This window comes from Pempheris klunzingeri, chromosome 4 (genome assembly GCF_042242105.1).
Source record: "Pempheris klunzingeri isolate RE-2024b chromosome 4, fPemKlu1.hap1, whole genome shotgun sequence".
NCBI lineage: Eukaryota > Metazoa > Chordata > Actinopteri > Acropomatiformes > Pempheridae > Pempheris > Pempheris klunzingeri.
The window spans coordinates 28,187,702-28,205,339 of NC_092015.1; positions in this window are offsets into that span (position 1 = coordinate 28,187,702).

Below are 17,638 nucleotides of genomic sequence, written 5' to 3' on the forward strand. Positions count from 1 at the left end.
TGATGCTATTAGTAACACTTACTATGGTCGTATTAACTCATAATGCCAATAAGCGTCTTATGAGGGCTTGTAAGGGCTTTATTACATATTAACTTAGGCTTATTACAAGGGGCTTACTATAAAGTGTAACCAGCAGTACTGGACAAATTGAAATTTTAACCTGATGAGAAGTCAGAGGCATTAGAACTCATCCTTAGGGGATCATGAACATCTGTACTAACTTTCATGGTAATCCATCCAATAGTTGAGACATTTCAGTTCAGCCTGGCTAAAAAGTGCACACGTGTGTCCATGATTCTTCAGGCAAAAGTGACCAAAAAGTAAAGAAGAGGAAGTTGTGTTACAGGAAATGGTGCACTGTGGAGACATGACTGCCTTGCCATAGTTCAGGCAAGCAAGGAAAGTCATTTTACAGTCACATGTTCCATATGGGCTCCAATCACGCATGTCCACGACCTTATCTCTCACAATAGGCAGTCTATATAAACATCTGGCGCTCACTCAGTCTGCATACAACAAGGCTGAGCTCCGTACCCTCGCAGCTACACTGCTGGCTGCGTACCGACATGTGACTCCCTCCACCTCCCCAGGCCCCTCCCGTATTAGCATTTAGTTGCATGTGGTTTTCAAATGTTTGTTCAGGCTCAATAAATGTGTCTCAGACTCTGCCAAAGGGGGTTTGTGAGCTCAGGGACAGTCTTTGTCACACTTGCTCAGATTTGTGTCAGAACATCACATGAGTAGAGCACACCACCCAGAAAAATGCACACTGCTGCAACAAATGGGTCAAACCCTGATGTCAGTGTCCTGACTTAACTCCACGCAGTGCTACAATAAGAAGAAAACAAAAAAAAGTCAACTTTTCATTGTAGCTGAGACCAATGCAAGACCAATTCAGGACGGGCACAAGACCAAGAAAGGAAACTGTAAACAGTAACTGTACATTAACCACAAGCAACAGAAAACATAATATAGGCCTCCTCTTTCCTCTTCTCCCTTTTCCAACTTTGCATGATCTCAGTACTGCTGCATTCTTCAGGAAACTCCTCTACAAGATCTCTCACACCAGCTGGACATGTAGACTGAGCAGCACTAATGGATGAAGTCATGGCTGTCAACATGAAGCTCCCCTCACTCGCTCCATCCAGCCCTTCGTACTAACCTCAGAACAATTTATCACAATGCAACTGTCTGCACTCTGAGCTGTATTTGCTCTAATTGACAATGAGAGGAGGTCGTGAGCCTCCCGCCCAACTTCACCGACTCTGTCAGGATGTCAGGAAGCCTGCTGTCTATTATTAGTGTTAATATATAATAATTTAACAATATATAATGTATATATAATAACTTTAACTGCAACATCACCACAGAGGCCTGGCATACAGCATGATCCAATCCTAGTGGTATTAAACATGGAGGTAGTTAGGGGTTTGTGTGAGTGTGTGAGTGTGTGTGTGTGTGTGTGTGAGTGTGTGTGTGTGAGAGAGAGAGAGCATGAATGGTGCACGTGAATGCATGTCTGTCTACGTGTGTGTGGGAAATCTCAGGTTACCCCCTCATCATTCCACTGCATTCTGCAATACATCACTGTCACGGCAAATGTAGGCTCGTTCCAAATAGTTTAGTCTGACAGGACCCACTTGAACATGATAGCAGGGTTTCGTGTCCAGAACAACACATATTCATGCTAAAAAGCTGCATTGTTGAAATAAATGAGGGACATGTTATCAGTTCGTAAGCTGGGGCTGGAGACTCATTATCTGGCTTAAAGTCACAAATCCTCCACGTGTTTCAGATACTACTGCTCTGTGAATCATGTAGGTTTATGTAGATAACATTGTCCATTTAAACAGACATATAATAGTGCCGTGTGCAACTGGAGCCAAGAATGACTATGTTTTAGATGAGCAGCTGTGGCACACTGCCATAACTAAAACAAACTTGCATTTAGTATGTTCTGCAAAATTTCATCCAAACTAAATGTATAATAGCCATTGCACAAACCGTAGAAATGTGGTATTAGATTAGGCTTTTTCACCCTGTCATCACTTTCACGGTAAACCTGATTCCCTCCAAGGATCCAGCTCAGGATGTGCTGTCCTGACAATGGGTCTTTGTCTTCTGATATTTTAACAGCAGTTCCTGTTGCAGTCCATCTCTGGGGGGTCTCGTCATTGTGTTGTGGGGGTCAACACGCAGCGTGGTTGGCCTGCACAATTGTGAACTTCAAATTCAAGTGGGGTCATTTAGGATAAGAATAATCCATGTCCTAAGATCACACTAGGTTTTAAAGCCAAAGTCATTACTGTGTTATGGAAATACATTTCTGCTCTGCAACGCTTGTGCAATCCAAGAGCATTATTCTCTAATGAAGCCGAGCAGTGATTTCATATCCGCTCTGTGGGGCCTCCACTGGGTTATAGTGGTCAAAAATCATCCATGACCCTTAAAATGGTAGAAACACAAGTATTTAAATAATAACTTAAATATTCATTAATGCTGAACTGAAAAGTGAAGACCTAAAGACATCCATGTCCTAACATCAGCAGCCCCGTCTCTAGACACTGGACTTTACTTTACTAACATCACACCACCTGACATTACAACAATGAGGAAACTTTATTAATAAATGTATCTGCTGCTAAATCTTCATACAGACCGTATCAGCTCAATGTTCGGTGACAATGTGTTACAATGCAATACTATTCGTTTGTCGAAACTAAAGCGTGATGGTTTATTTTAGTGCTCGCCACAATAGTTTATAGCCCCTGAAAACCTGGTTCCAAATCTACATCTAAATATTTCTCTAGTTTGGCTAAATAAGCAACAATCAAAGTAAATGTTTGGGGAAAAACATTTGTGTCTTTGTTAACACTTTAATACACAAACTAATCTGCGCAATCAGGGCTGTGTGGGCTTCGTTTGATTACACTGACTGAATGACGCTGACAACATAGGGAGACTGTTCGAAGATGGCTTCCGATTCATTCCAAACAAGCGTCTGGGGCACTCTTTGGCACTAGAGTTGTTCAACAGCTGAGCCAGCTGGCCCTTTGTTGGCTGCCTGCATACATGAATAAAAGACTACATAAAAAACTGTAATCATACGGCTCTTCTAGGCTGTCCAAATGTTACCGGACTAAATGGATCAAATTCTGATATTAAGAAGAGTTTCATGGATTCACCATCTTCAATTATTGTGTAAAGGAAAAAGTCTGTTTGTGCGTCAACCTTAACCGAGTCCTTTTGTTGGATTGAACTAAACACACGAGGTGCTCTTCCGTGTCTCTGTCCTGTGAATGGTATAACACCATGACCATCTCACTATGATTTGCATACATGACAAAACAGTTGAATTTCCTTCAGTCAGAAAAAGTTGCCAATGAACATTATCTAGCAGCAATGACATTTCCTCTAAAACGTGCTTGGGAAATCAAACTGGTAGAACAATATGAGCATATTCTTTTCATGGCTCGATTGCATGCAAATTCATGTCAGAGTGGGAGGACATAAATTGATGCTAATTTAGGGAAAGCCACATTAGTGTGAAAATTAAAATTTCAGTAAGTGAAAGCGTCAAGCTTCCTGCTGTGTGATGATTTATGACTCAAATTGTGAACACGCAGAGACAAAGAAAAGGAGAAGGGTTTGTCCAGGTTGCCACACTCACAGCACACAGGCACCGACCTCTGTACAGTCCCTCCGCATGTGGTGCCAATCATATAACATCCAGTGTGAACACAAAGGGATCAATAATAAATGTTAACGCTTGTGTCTCCTTTGTAATGTTTGTCATGCAGTCTGAATGAAGTATCATTAACTAATGAAGAAATTGAAGCTTGGCAGTGATTTCATAGCTCCATGCAAAGTTTGACACTCGCAGACCGTTAGGGAAGGGCGCTCTAGATTACCTTCTCTGAGGAAGCTAATGACTTACAGGTGGTGGCTGGCTTTCAAACTCACATCCAACCTCCTGCCCTGTTAGCCAAATGTTTCTGGGAAACATGTTTGACTACATGTTGTGTGTGTGGACATTAATGCAAAGATGAAACTTTTGAAAGATATTTTCCTGGATGGAGAAGCACCGAGGCAATGCCAATAGACAAAAGTTTGAATATGGAAAGTCATGCTCCAGGAAATACTGTTGTCATCAACAGTTTGATTGATATGAGGTTTTAATGCCACAGTGTCTTTACTGAAACGTCGCTGAAGTTTTGCATTGATATGTATTATCTTAACGTGACTGATTCCATGTTATGGTCTCCCCTCTCCCTTGAACCCAACATTTTAAGCAGTAGTTGTGTAGATCTGTGACAATCTGCGTTTCTGAGTGTTACACATGGTGGTGGGTGGTTAGCCTAGCTTAGCATAAAGACTGAAAATGTGGAAACATCCCGCTTTGCACTGCGGAAAGTGAAAAATATGCCCACCACAAATATCCAAAACTCACTACATTTACAATTACATTTCAAGCTGCTGCGGTCAACATTAAACTTTTTTAATTAAACTTTGTTTAATCAGGAAGAAGATCTATTATGTGAGCCATGAGAGCACATACAAGAGAGTTCAGTCTCTCTCTCTCTCACACACACACACAAATTAAAACAAGTATTACTAAGAATAATTAATCAGTAAGCACGCATTTAAATTCTGAGTGTAATTTGTTTTCACTTGCAGCATCCTATTGGTGGAGAACAATGCTAGACACCAGTCCGGTGGTGCGCACTGATTGGCACAAATCTCAACAGTTCTTGAATGATTCTGTATATCAGATTAACTGTAAATGAGATTTTTTTGGTATGAAAGTCAAGATAGAAACATTCGCTGTCGTTACAACTTCCAGCCTCACCTTCACTCTCCGTCTGTTATTAAACACCACAGCTGGATTAAAACAGTTTCCCTTGTCTGCCTGTCTGTTATGGGAGGGCTAACTTCTCTGGAACAAACCATGAGAATCTAACTTTCGCGGTAGAAAAAGGAGAGGAAAATGTGTGGAAACAGCTTTCATACCAGTCAGTTATACAGTCAGTTAGGCTTCATCCATCATCATGTCCGCTGTTGGTCATTCTAACACCAGCTGACGTACCTGTGCTATAAATGTCAGTTTTATGAAATACAGCGCTGAAAAGCATTATTCATACATGTTTGAAATTGTGCTTTGCCAAAGTTACAAAAATGAGAACAGTATAAAGTGTTTCACGGGGCTTTCATCCAAAGCACCTCACTGACCGATGAGTGCATTGCTCCTCAAAATGAGCGCTGCTGGGACAAATGAAACACCCTTTGTCATGTGAAAATAGGTGATCTAGGCCTCGAACTATCTGACAGGAAAAGAAAAAAATAGCTAGGAACAAGCATTTGGAGTTCAGTTACACGTTTATACCAGGTGAACATTTGAGCTGGTGCAGGTTTGATGTCTGTGAAAAGATCAAGACGAGATGAGGATTACAACAACCCACCTCTCACCCACCTCACCAGCCAGGACAAAAGCCAGACCTGACCCATTATTTGTTCTGTGTGAAGTAGAGCCACAGAAATGCTTGTGCGAACGCCATGTTAAACATCTGGTGCAGCCCACTTTTATGATATCATCCAACAGCCATCCGTATAAGTGTAATTCAATAAAGAGAACACGCTCCATTAAGACAACCAACCAAATGTAGTCTTACTCATCAGCAAAGGTATGAGTCCGTTGAATTATCGTAAAAGGGTACATGATTCAGTTTGAGGTATATATCATCCACTTCCACAAAACCCTTTTTGACTGAAAGAGGGCTGAAACATTATTTCTGCTGTGTTAGTAGTAGATCTGCTCTGAAAGCTGAGATTTAAATAACATTAATACTGCTTACTGGATGACATTCACTGTCTGGCACAATGTTATCTCTTAAACTAAGATGATGTATTGAGCAGCATTACTCTTGGATACATTAGCGGTGTCCCAGTTCCATACTAGACTCTAATTCCAAGCAGGTTTTAGTGTATATTGTGTTTATATAGGAAAATTGATAAAAGTAAGTATACTCAAGCAAGTCTCAGACTCTGAAGCGTCAGAATGCTAACATGCTCACAGCTAACAGGGTGATGCTTCGCAGATATTATGTTATCATCTTAGCAGCAAGTTAGCAGTACAGTTGGGGATTATGGAAACGTATCTGGTCATAGTACTGCAAGTACTGACCACCAAAATCCCTTCAATAGTTGTTAGTCACTCAAAAACACAAATATCACCTTCATTAATGCACGGGATCGGCCAACTCATCAGGATATATCCTCCGGGAACCATGAATATATGTACAGAATGTATAAATATCAACCTGCTGGTGACACTTGAGGTAAAGTCTAGGGTTCACCAAAGTAATCCATTTCTTATTATAAGCAGCTCTGGGCTTGTTTTTCTGTGAAGTCGTTTTGGTAGTCACAGGTTGAGTTTTCTGGGCTTATTATTAAAGTAGGTTTCTTTTTGGGGTTGCTACCAACGAGCCTCCTGTTTCCTTATCGGATTATTTTGATGTTATTCAAACATATGATAGTCTGTCCTATTGCATGATCCATCCACAACCCTGTTCCCTCCACCACCACCCTTCCCCTACGTACAGATTTGACAGTCAGTGAGTGAGACCTCCATCCATCCATCCATCCATCCATCCATCCATTGTCTATACTACTTGTCTTTCAGCCAATCCCAGCTGACATTGGGTGAGAGGTGGGTTACACCCAACCACAGAGACAGACAACCATTCACACTCACACCTACAGGCAAGTTAGAGTCACCAATTAACCTGCAAGTCTCTGGACTGTGGGAGGAAGCTGGAGAACCTGGAGAGAACCCATGCAAGCACGGGGAGAACATGCAACCTTTACACAGAAAGGCTTCAGGACTGCAATCCAGCTGGCCGGCAGATTCAAACCTTCTTGCTGTGATGCAACAGTCAGTGAGACATTTCAAATCAGAATCACAGAATTGATAGAAAAACATACAACAAAGAGTGAGAGAAAGACAGCGGATTAAAAGAGTGGATCTGAACTCAAGCGAGGGACGTTTCAAAGGAGTGTGCCACTTCTGTAAAAGCGAAATTTGTGCACATCATCTTGGGGATCACCAAGGTAATTAGGGTTAAAACAGTCGTTGAGGTATTGGTGGACCACCTGACCGACTGTCCAACTGCCATGCAGGCAGAAACACAATCTAGAAAACAGTTTGTCTCTAAGTGTGCCGTTGATGTACACCAGTCCACTAAGAAAATGGAGGAACTAAAGTAAAGATATAGTGGTACATAGCGGATATTGTTTCCATGTAGCATGAAGTAAGGAAGTGAAACACAGTCTGATTTCAGTGGTTTTCAGTGGGCATTATGGTGAGCTAAGGTTTGTGGGAATTAAGAACTGTTCATGCGTATCGACAGGCACTCAACCACAGATCCACTTCATCTTAGGGACGACATCTTCAGTTGAACCCATAACATCAGATAAACTGCAACTGATGTTGTGATAGCATTTGCTGGCGGTAACACCGAGGAACATGAAGTAGAACACACTAAGAATATTATCCACGCAGGAACCCCCCAGGACTCAGATCATACAGGGGGAAGGTATGTAAAACCACGTCTGTGTTAGCTGTACGTGATTAGTTGCACTCTCTGGTCTTATTCACTCAGATTAGCTGTGTTAAGAGCACCTATTTATTATCTAGCAATCAATACGGTAATGTCTAATCTCTAACTTACTTTGGTGGCTATCCATTATAGTATCCCTGTAAACAAAACCAAACAGACACACATCACCAGTCATTATTGACCTTAGATCATTCCACTGTTAAGACGGCCAATCCATTTACATTTCCAAACAGGAATCCCACTTTAGCAACACCAGTGGCTGAGCTGGATATCCATCAGACAGCCTTCATTGACAACTTCCAGCCGATCATCCATCAGCTTCATTGACTGTAATGTGGAAATACCTCCGTGAAGGCCACTTGGGGGTAGTTTATCAGACTCTTCTTGGGGTGTCGTGACATGAGCAATGATTCAAGTCCTGCTGAGGAGGAGGAGGTCTTGGAAATGCTACTTTAATACCCTTATAGTAGAGGCGGGCTAAAAGCAGCATGTGATTAAACAGACGCTTTCAATCTAATGTAAAATGTGGAAGAGTTATTATCTTTCTTTAATGGGTCGCAAATGGAGTTTAAGTAAAGAAAGGATATTTACCACTTCAAAATGCAGCTTATGCAACTTAAAGGAAAATTCTGGTATATTTTAAGCCGGTATATTTCCCATAAAAGTGGCCAATGTGACTCCATGGGTTGTGCTAACATTTCATTTGCCATCTCCACTGCACAGTTTCAGGGGCAACAAAGAGTAGCACAAAGCAATGTATTATCAGGTTCACATTAATCTTTTAAAATGTTTGTCTTTGAGTCTGAACTAAAGTGAACATGAGAAAGTAGGAATGACCATCAAGGATAACCGCAGAGGGATTTAAATCCCTTCTGGCTGATCTAACTACCTTCTGATATTCATCTACGCAAGCTGGTTTGTTTACATATGCGAAGCTGACTTTCAGTGCAGTTATATGGTCTTCTGGCATATTCATTTATGGATGATAGAATTTCACTTCAATGGTTGAGCTCATTACCAGACCTACACAGACGAGAATGGAAATCAAATAAAAGAGACGTACCTCAGGAAACTGTTGACAGCAGGTGACAAATAAACTCACAGGTCTGATCAACATGGTTGTCCTGGATACTTTGCTTCACCTGAAAATCAACTGGCAGAAAAGAAAGAGGCTCTCCGTGAAAAAGTGATTACAACCCGTACAAAGCTGTTTTATGTGAGGAAATGTTAACTGTGTGTGTCTCTATGATGGCTGTTGTGGCTGCTCACTCATGGATGAGTCTGTGAAACAATTCATGTAAAATCACATTTAATGGAATAGCTGTGTAAGGCTCGCACAGCGTTCACTGTGTGTTGTTTTGCACAATGGGGTTGCAAAGTAGCATGTCACACCTGTGAGGGAAACATGCCAGGGTGAAGTGTAACAGAATGGTCCTTTTTTTTCTCAGCAGAAAGCCTCTGTTTGAATTTTATTCACACCTGTTTTAAATTTTTGTCCGATTTGCATTTTCCTTTCATTAAACATACACTTGTAAAAATATGCTTGACATTTTATTTTGCTTGACTTCTGTGATTTTAGGCTATAAAAATAAAATCTGACTGGACTAGAAGACAGCAGACTGTGTCAGGAACACAGAACAGCCTGCACTCCTGTTGAAAGTTATGGCCGGCACAACGCAGAAGTTTGGCCTTTGTCGATTTGTTGCCATGTACATCCAAATATTAGCCAAACACGAAACCAAAGTGTACATATACCTTTTTAATCTCCCTCTAGCAGCTGCCCTCTTGTAGCAGTTGAAAGATAGAGACCAGGGGTGTGAGGATGCTGCGAGGAGCTGAGATTAAGAAGCGTGGGTGTGACAGGGGTGTTTGACTGCCTCACAGTTTCCAGCTCCATTCATCATTCTCAGATTCCATGTGTAGAATGTGTTAGCTGGTGGGAGGAGAGGACGCCCGGCCCCGACAGCCTCTGATGGATCACCTGCATACTTCACAAGGTTTCTAATTAAATGTACTCCAACAGAAAAAGCACAGGTGCCTCGCTCTCTCCTACCTTTTCTTACCTTTGCACGTTGTGGTCTGGATCGCTGACAGGTCTGGAAACCTAAACGTCTGGAGACTGTTCTGACAACAACTTCAGTGGAGGATCCCGACGGAGCCAGATGGAGAAATATGCTTTTATTATGAAACTATCTCCTGGCAAACTTCACTCTCTGGAAAAACTTGCAATCCCTCTGCTATGAACACGAGCACTTGAATTCACTGCATGGTTTCACCCTGAAATAGCCTTAATTCACTTTAAGCCCCCTTTGGTCAGGATCAGTTTCTTCATAGCAGATATTTTAGGGTAGATCTGATTATTGCTTGAGCTATTCATTAATTTCAATAACATCTGAAGTAACTGTATCCCCTCTTGGCTTTAAATTGCCTGTATTTTAAATTGACCTTTGTTAAATTCAGCTGACGCACACCCGCTGACTGATCCATGAATGATTCTCAGACTGGGGTTGAAAATATTGAGCTCCACTCACAATGTCCTTCCATCCTTTCTTTTACTTTTCTAGTGCTGATTCTATCTGAGGCAGCTACCAGGCTTAGTAGTGACTTTTGTATGCAGGAATGTTTGGCCATGTTAAACGTGTACATGTGTTATCATGGGATCTTGTCAGTCTTTTAAGCAGCGAATAAAGAGAACAAGAGTGTTTGTCAGTAGGACCGACTGAAGGGGGAAATGTGTTCAGGTTGGCCAGGGGGAAAAGGTCCACTGTTTCTTAACCAGTGATAAGCTTGTTGCATTTTAATCTCTGCTCTACAATCGGCTCATTTTCCCGCAGAATCAGTCATTCAGTCCTTGAATGTAAAATGATAACTCCATATTGAACAACGTGAACTTTTTCTCCAGCAAATAAGTCAAATAAGTCAAATCCTTTTTAAAAGATACACAAAGTACAGATGCACTGAATGTCCAAAATCACTAATGGTCTTCAAAGATACCACCATTAGTCTGGTGCCTTAAGGCAGAAGTACGCTTGAAACAAACTACTTCATACAGTCTTAAGTCAAAAGTGCGTCCGTGGCCACAAATGGCCACAAACGAAGAAGGAGTGGAAAGCTTATCATAGAACGGGGGCGAGGAGTATGTATTGAACAGTCTCTTCTCTAAAACATTCACAGTTTTGCAATCGTTTGTACACATAAAAAAAGTGATAGAAGTTGCTGTGTGAAAAATGATGGAAAAACTTACAGAGAACTTCAAACCCTCCACACTCTTCCAACTCAGCCTATAGATTATATACATATATGATTGTCAGTTCTGATAAGTTACTGATAAGTCCTCTTTTGGCCGTGTTGTGTTGATATCAGATGTAACTATGGCATCAACACACCCATTTAATGTAGTTAAAGACTGGACTGGATGTTTGTCTCTTTGGGGCTGTTCACCTCGATACAGGATATTGATTAAATAATGTGCCATTGATAAAGTTCCATTGTTTCTTTCTTTTTTACCGTTGTCTTGCAGAGTCCTGTTGATACTTCACAAACCTGGGAAGAGTATATTATATTGTCCGTCATGAAAAACAAATAATATGATAAAACCATAGCCCCTCCTGTGTCCCAGGTGTGTGTAACAAGTGAAAGGCAGAGCGATACCCAAATAAAAGTGCAGCTGGTTGGCACTGTGGTTTGTGTTACAGCCTCTGCATCTCCAGCTGCAGCACAGCAGCTCTGTTTTCTGGTATGTTGACTGACCTCTCTTTAGTTGGTGTCACTCTGTGGCGTCACTGACCTTGTTCACGTGACAGCCTGTTTGATTTAAGGCAAAAAAAACAACAGTTTTTTACATGTCAATTTTGAGATTTTGAGCTATTTTTCCACAATATGTCTTCTGTCACTTGACTAGTGGAAAGAAACTGTCCAAAGTACATGTTTAGGTGTTTCTTCTGTTTGTGTCTGCGGATTTCTCTTAAATTCATAGACTTTGTTCATATATCATTCATAACCTCACTTATACATAATTTAATTTCTTAAAACAATGTTAATTATAGCTGTTGGACTGATATCCAAATGACCTCTGGAAAAACCTTTGGCTCTAATATGTCACCAAAATGAACCTGGATTTATCCAATGTTCAGATTTCTGTTCTGGAAATTTTGGGAAATCATATTCCCGTCATATTAAACTGGATAATTCCTCATTTGCATATTTCAAAATTTCTGAAAACTTGTACAACAAAAAATAACGGTCTTAATGTAAGTAACCAACTGGGGATGTTTCTTGGTGATATCTATCTAATCTTCTAATCGTGCCTATCCATGTGCTGCCACACGCTCTGACCCACTGTCAGGGTGGAAACATGGAAAACAGCGAAGCAAATGGGAAGAGATGTTCATCTGGAAAGGATGCCACTAAACTGAAGTGAACGACCATGACGATAAATATTGTTCTAGTAATATTAATGTTATATATATATAAACTACATGAAAACATCCATGCATTTAAAAACCTGACTCTTATTATCTGAAATTCAAAAACAAAATAAAGGCTGATATCTTATTTCAGATAATTAAAGGCAGAGTCTGCAACTTATTTTACAAGCACTTTTTGTTATACTGGTTGAAATCCTATAGCAGCTTGACAGCAACCAATAAATGAAATAATCTGACCAATAAAAGAGGAAAAAATCTGGTGCCTGTGGCTGTCACAGGACTGTAATAAACCAGTCCAGTCATTTCACCTGAACTGAATGAAATTCAGCCTGCCTGCCTGCAAGTGCACCTGTGACAGGTAGTACGTGACAGTCAAGAGTAATTCACTTTCAGCTCAGAGTTGAACAGCTAATGTCATTATTGCCTTAGGATGGAATTCATCCAATGATGAGAAGAAGAATGCAGATCAGTAATGCAGATCCTTGTCTGGTGTGCTATAAGTGCTATGAATTAACTATAAATTGTTTTCCATGAGAGAAAGATACGTGTCGATACGATGTCCAATGCTGCAGCCTTTAACCATCATTTCTTAACAGTCACAGGCAGCCTGTGTTTGCTAGCTAATGAATACCAATTACTGAGAAAGCTGTGATTCACAGATAGCTGTCTCCAGTAGGAACAAGTGTAAAGGATGTACAGGATGGATCAACACATCTTTGGCTTTGGATTTTTCATGAGATTTCTTGACAATAAGAAAAATATAGAAAAACGCCATTTGTATGTATCCTTCAAATAAACTGTAAAATAGTTGCACCTCATTTGCTGATGCTCATTTCTTAACAATCCTTTGGGAGCAGAAATATGGTGTCTGTTTGTTTGAGGTGGAGTGAGGAATGGTTTACTGAATGGTGTGATTTTCTTTTTGCATGTATGATGGGAAAACTGGGTGGCTGTCTGGCTGTTCTCCAGCTGTTCCCTTCCTATTCCTGGAAAAAAGCTCAGACTCTCTTCCTCATTTCTGATTTTACTGCTGTATCGTCATCCACCTCTGTGTCTGTTCCTCTCCACCCAACTCTTTCTGTTTCTCCATCCACACTCCTATCTTACCATCCTACCCCAGTGTCTCCTCTCTGCTTTATATCGTTTGAGTCACCCCATAAGACATGAGGCAATTCAGCTACGAGGAGGTCAGAGCCCAGCTGGAGCTGCTCTTGTGGTTGTCGAGAACAAAATAACAAGAATGTTGCAAATCAAACGATGACACTAATTTCATCACCAAAACTCTTTTCCAAAAGAAATGTTTCCTTTTACCAGCATTTTGGGTGTCCACCAAAATCTTCAATTGTGCTTTTAATTCATTTTAATTCAGGTTTCACTCTGTGACTGCACTCACACACACTTTGGTCTTTACTCATGTCTTAAATGACGTGAACAAACTGCTTTGTAAGTGTTAAGAAATAGAATATTAGCATGTTGTGTCTACAATCATGACACTGTGCATATAGTTTCTCTGAGGATCCAAATAAAATGAAACAGGTCGTGTCACTGACTGTCTGGACAAAGTAATCTTGCCCGTGTCATTGGTCTCTTTTAGTCGTGGAGAAATAAAAATGCCATACTGCAGACCTGCATCAACTACACTCTGACTCCAGGGTTGTTGCCATCTGATCCACCTGGAACTACATTTCACAGAGTGAGTGAGAAATGACCATTTGCACTGTGTTAAATTAAGTCAATCAGTTATATTGCTCCTTGTAAATCTCTAACAATTAGCGTCTGAGTGTAACGTCCTTGAAATAGAGCCCAGACTAGAACGAGCTCTTTGTGCTTGAACTTCATCCAAGCAGCCAAAGTGTGTGTGTGCGTGTGTGTGTGTGTGGAATGCCTCAACACACTATGTTCATGTTGTTCGTGGTGGTTCCACGCAATCAGGTGCTCATGTGGCATGAATGACAGCACCTGGTAGAGATTACCTATTGTAGAGCCGTGCATTGATGTACAATTAGTGCAGGGCTCGCGCCTGGCCCGGCCTGCTGGGCTAGTAAACAGCAGGGGGGAGTTTAGCGGTTGGCTTTTACAGCTAACACCTGCCCCTTATGGGCCAGAGGTAGACTGCTCTACAACCACGCCATTAACCTGAAGAATGAGAGCTCACTTGTGGCTCCTGCATTCCTTATACATCTTGTCAGAGCAATTCATGATCTTGTTGGCGATCATTTCTACCTTGGGAGATGATGTAATATAAAAGTCAGCCATTGTATGTGGTGGGGTAAGGTGTGTTTAGTTGGATCATACATTTAGCTTCCACTTGGGGGTCATGAGTTAAGAAAATGTGTTCATTTGTGTGCTTTACCTACATGTCTGTGGTCTTATAGTTGTGCCTCACTACCGAGCGCCCAACGAAACAGTGTACGATTTTTGAAAGAATATAAATTATATTTAGAGAAATTATTATTATTATTATAGCTCCATATACGTCAGATAAAACTTAATGAACATGCAATCATTGAGAGATCAAACGTAAAATCCGAAGCAAAGAAACGGATGCGAAAATTGGAGTCCTAAAGAGATGAAATAAAACTAATACAATGTTAATACAATGTACTTTGGAAATCAGACACTGGATACTGAAACATTTACAACAATTACAACAACAACAGGTCACTTTTGGGTCCAATGTAAATAAAGGCCCTTTGTGTTTCTAGATAAATGCTACAGAAGCTCCAGTGTCCTTAGTGGGTGGGAAGAAAGCAGTGAAAAAAGCTTAAGGCAAAGCAATTATTAAACTCCACAGAACTGACAATTACACAGGAGGTTGAATTGATCCCACTGACAGGCCATAACATTCCTCTTTTAGTCAGCAGCCAGGGCTTCATCTCACTGAGCCAAGGGACAAAACAGCTTTGAGCAGAAGCCAAAATACTGCAAGGCTTCGGTCTCTGGCTGCCCGTCAAAGGTAAGACAGCTGTGAACTGGCTGGCTGATTGAGCGACCACTCATAATGGTTGCAAACCAGTACAAGCCACGTCTAAAGCCTCTCAGGCATGTAGGGGCCCAGTATGTCAATGTAACAGCCTCCGGAGAACCTTCACAACACAAGCGTTTTGTCTTACACTTCTGTCTGGGAAAAACCTGATTCTTAGAATTTGCTATTTGCATTTGCTATAGCTGCTTGTTGAATAGACATGACATTTGTTCTAAAGCAACACGCTTTGTTTGTCGTGTTTATTCACTGATATAGGACTTGGTTTCATCTCTGACACAAATATAATTGTTAATGCACCACAACTTTGATTAGTGTTCCATGAAAACTGTACACACATACACAAAGTATGTGACAGGACAGACTTGCATAAGTAAAGCAGCTTCCACTGGAATAAATGGACACCTGATTGAGTGTTCAGTAGATATATGGTGTGGGCCAGTTTCCTAACAACAATAACATAGCAGCAGAGTGTGGTAGTATTCAGCTTTGCACAGGGAGAGACGTTCCATTGACATAACACCTGCATCTAGTCTGTCAGTAAAGTTTTAATTAATTACTATATTTTATTACAATAAGTTAATAATACAGAGAAGAACAGAGGCAAACAAAGGCATCATCTGGACGATATAATACAAAGGTGAAGTGTGAAAACGTGGATCTGTCCGTTTACACCATCCCTATCAAGTTACGTAAAAAAATGCACTTCCAAACCTTAAGTGAGAAGGGGAGTAATGGCAGTCAGTCACACACACACCGAGGACACAGGACTCTTTGTCAAAAAGGGAAAGATAAATTTGAGGTATTTGGCAGCAACAAATGCCCTACACATGAGGGCTTTGGCAAAAGCAAGTCAATTTGTTACCTGAGTAGGAGGGTACTGTCAAAACCACAACACAATTCTTCACTTTGTCACTTTGAAAACCAGCAACTATCCTCTCCCTAAATGATAGGTGAGGGTGAGGAATGATGTCCTGGGGGGACGTGTGTGAGATGCACTGTGGGTACGGCAGGTATAATCTTTCTGCACCTTTGACTATTACGTATTTTGTGGTGGTGAAATTGACATGAGGTCAGCGCGGTGAAGAGCAAAACTGTGGAAAACAGTGATGTCACTGGAGCTGGCCGGCATGGCGCCTTGACACCATCCTCTGAGCCAAGAGATGAGCTGGTCACCGCCAATCCTCCCTGTCCTGGATCTGAAAAAATCATTTAGCAAATTCCAAGTGATGTCCCTTTGGCCTTTCCCCCTGGAGTGTCGCAAAAGTGCTCTGAGCTTCTATCAAGATGTCTTCATCAGCGCAGGAATGCCGTGAAACAGTCTCACTGACTACCCCAACGACTGTGTGCGTGTGGGATTGCCATTGTGTTACCGCTCCTGTGAAGATCCTCATGTGGCGAACAGACTTTGTTTACGCGGAGGTCACACGGCGTGCATGCTGCCAGTGCGCACGTCTATTCTTTTACATTCCCTGTTCGTTCTTAAAGCAAGAGACTCTTCCAAGCCAAACAACGTGCTAGAGGAATAATAAAGTAATAAAAACTACATGTGCCTGAATTGGCCTAAATCCATTGGATTTCCAGCTACACAAAACATATGACTGAGCAGTCATGAATGGACAACTCATCCTGTACTGTACATGCTGTTCAAAGCACAATTCCCTTTTGGGATATTCAGCTGCTTTCACAGTTTTATATCATTTGGAGTTAATTATTGCAGTGTAGTGGATTTGTTGTCGTTGTGTCATGTGGAACATATTACTCAGAGTAGATCCTACCCTCACACGTTCACAAGGCATGTCGATATTATGTTCAGATTTGCTGTGTCAGGGCAGATGTACTGAAATCCAGTGCTAGTACAAAGTTCAACCTCACCATTTCATGTTCTTGCAGGGATTTTATAGTTGATTTTATTCCTCACAAACATGCTATAAAAACGCCCGCTGCAGTTATTGTGACTCACAGCAGAGAACACGACTATTTAACTAAAATTAATTTCTCTAAACAGGGCAGCTGCAGCTGCAGCTTTATCACAGGCTTGGTGGTTCAGTCCCTTTATTCTGTCCCAGTGTCGAGCCAGACGCTGTACCGCAAACGCTCCCGATGGCCATCAGTGTGTGTGTGTGTGTGTGGGTGGGCCTGTGATTGGGGGTTGTCAGTGGTCGTAGTATATGAAATTATTAAGGAAAAAAACAGTCAAATGGAAAAGGATGAGGGACACAGTTTGCTTTGGTAATTCATGGATGCGTTAAAAAAAACACTGGATTCTTTGTTTCAGTGGTGCCCTAATCCAATTTATTTCATTTCATCATAATAAAATACAATACAATACTTGAACAGCTGATGTGTATATAGAAAACCGATGAGTTGTGATGGTATGATTACTCATGATCGCAAGTTTGGTTCACTTTAAGCCATCACTTCAGTTCATGTTTAACACTTGGAAACTGAGTGCTCTCTCTGAATTTAATATGAAGGGTTTTCCAGCAGTGGGTGGCTCTGACTGAGGAGACGTCTGCCCAAACTTGCTCCGTCTATATGGAACAACATAGTCCCCCCGTAGTAGTCGCCCTCATTGCTGCTGTCCTTCAGCTTTAGTAACTGACTCAGTG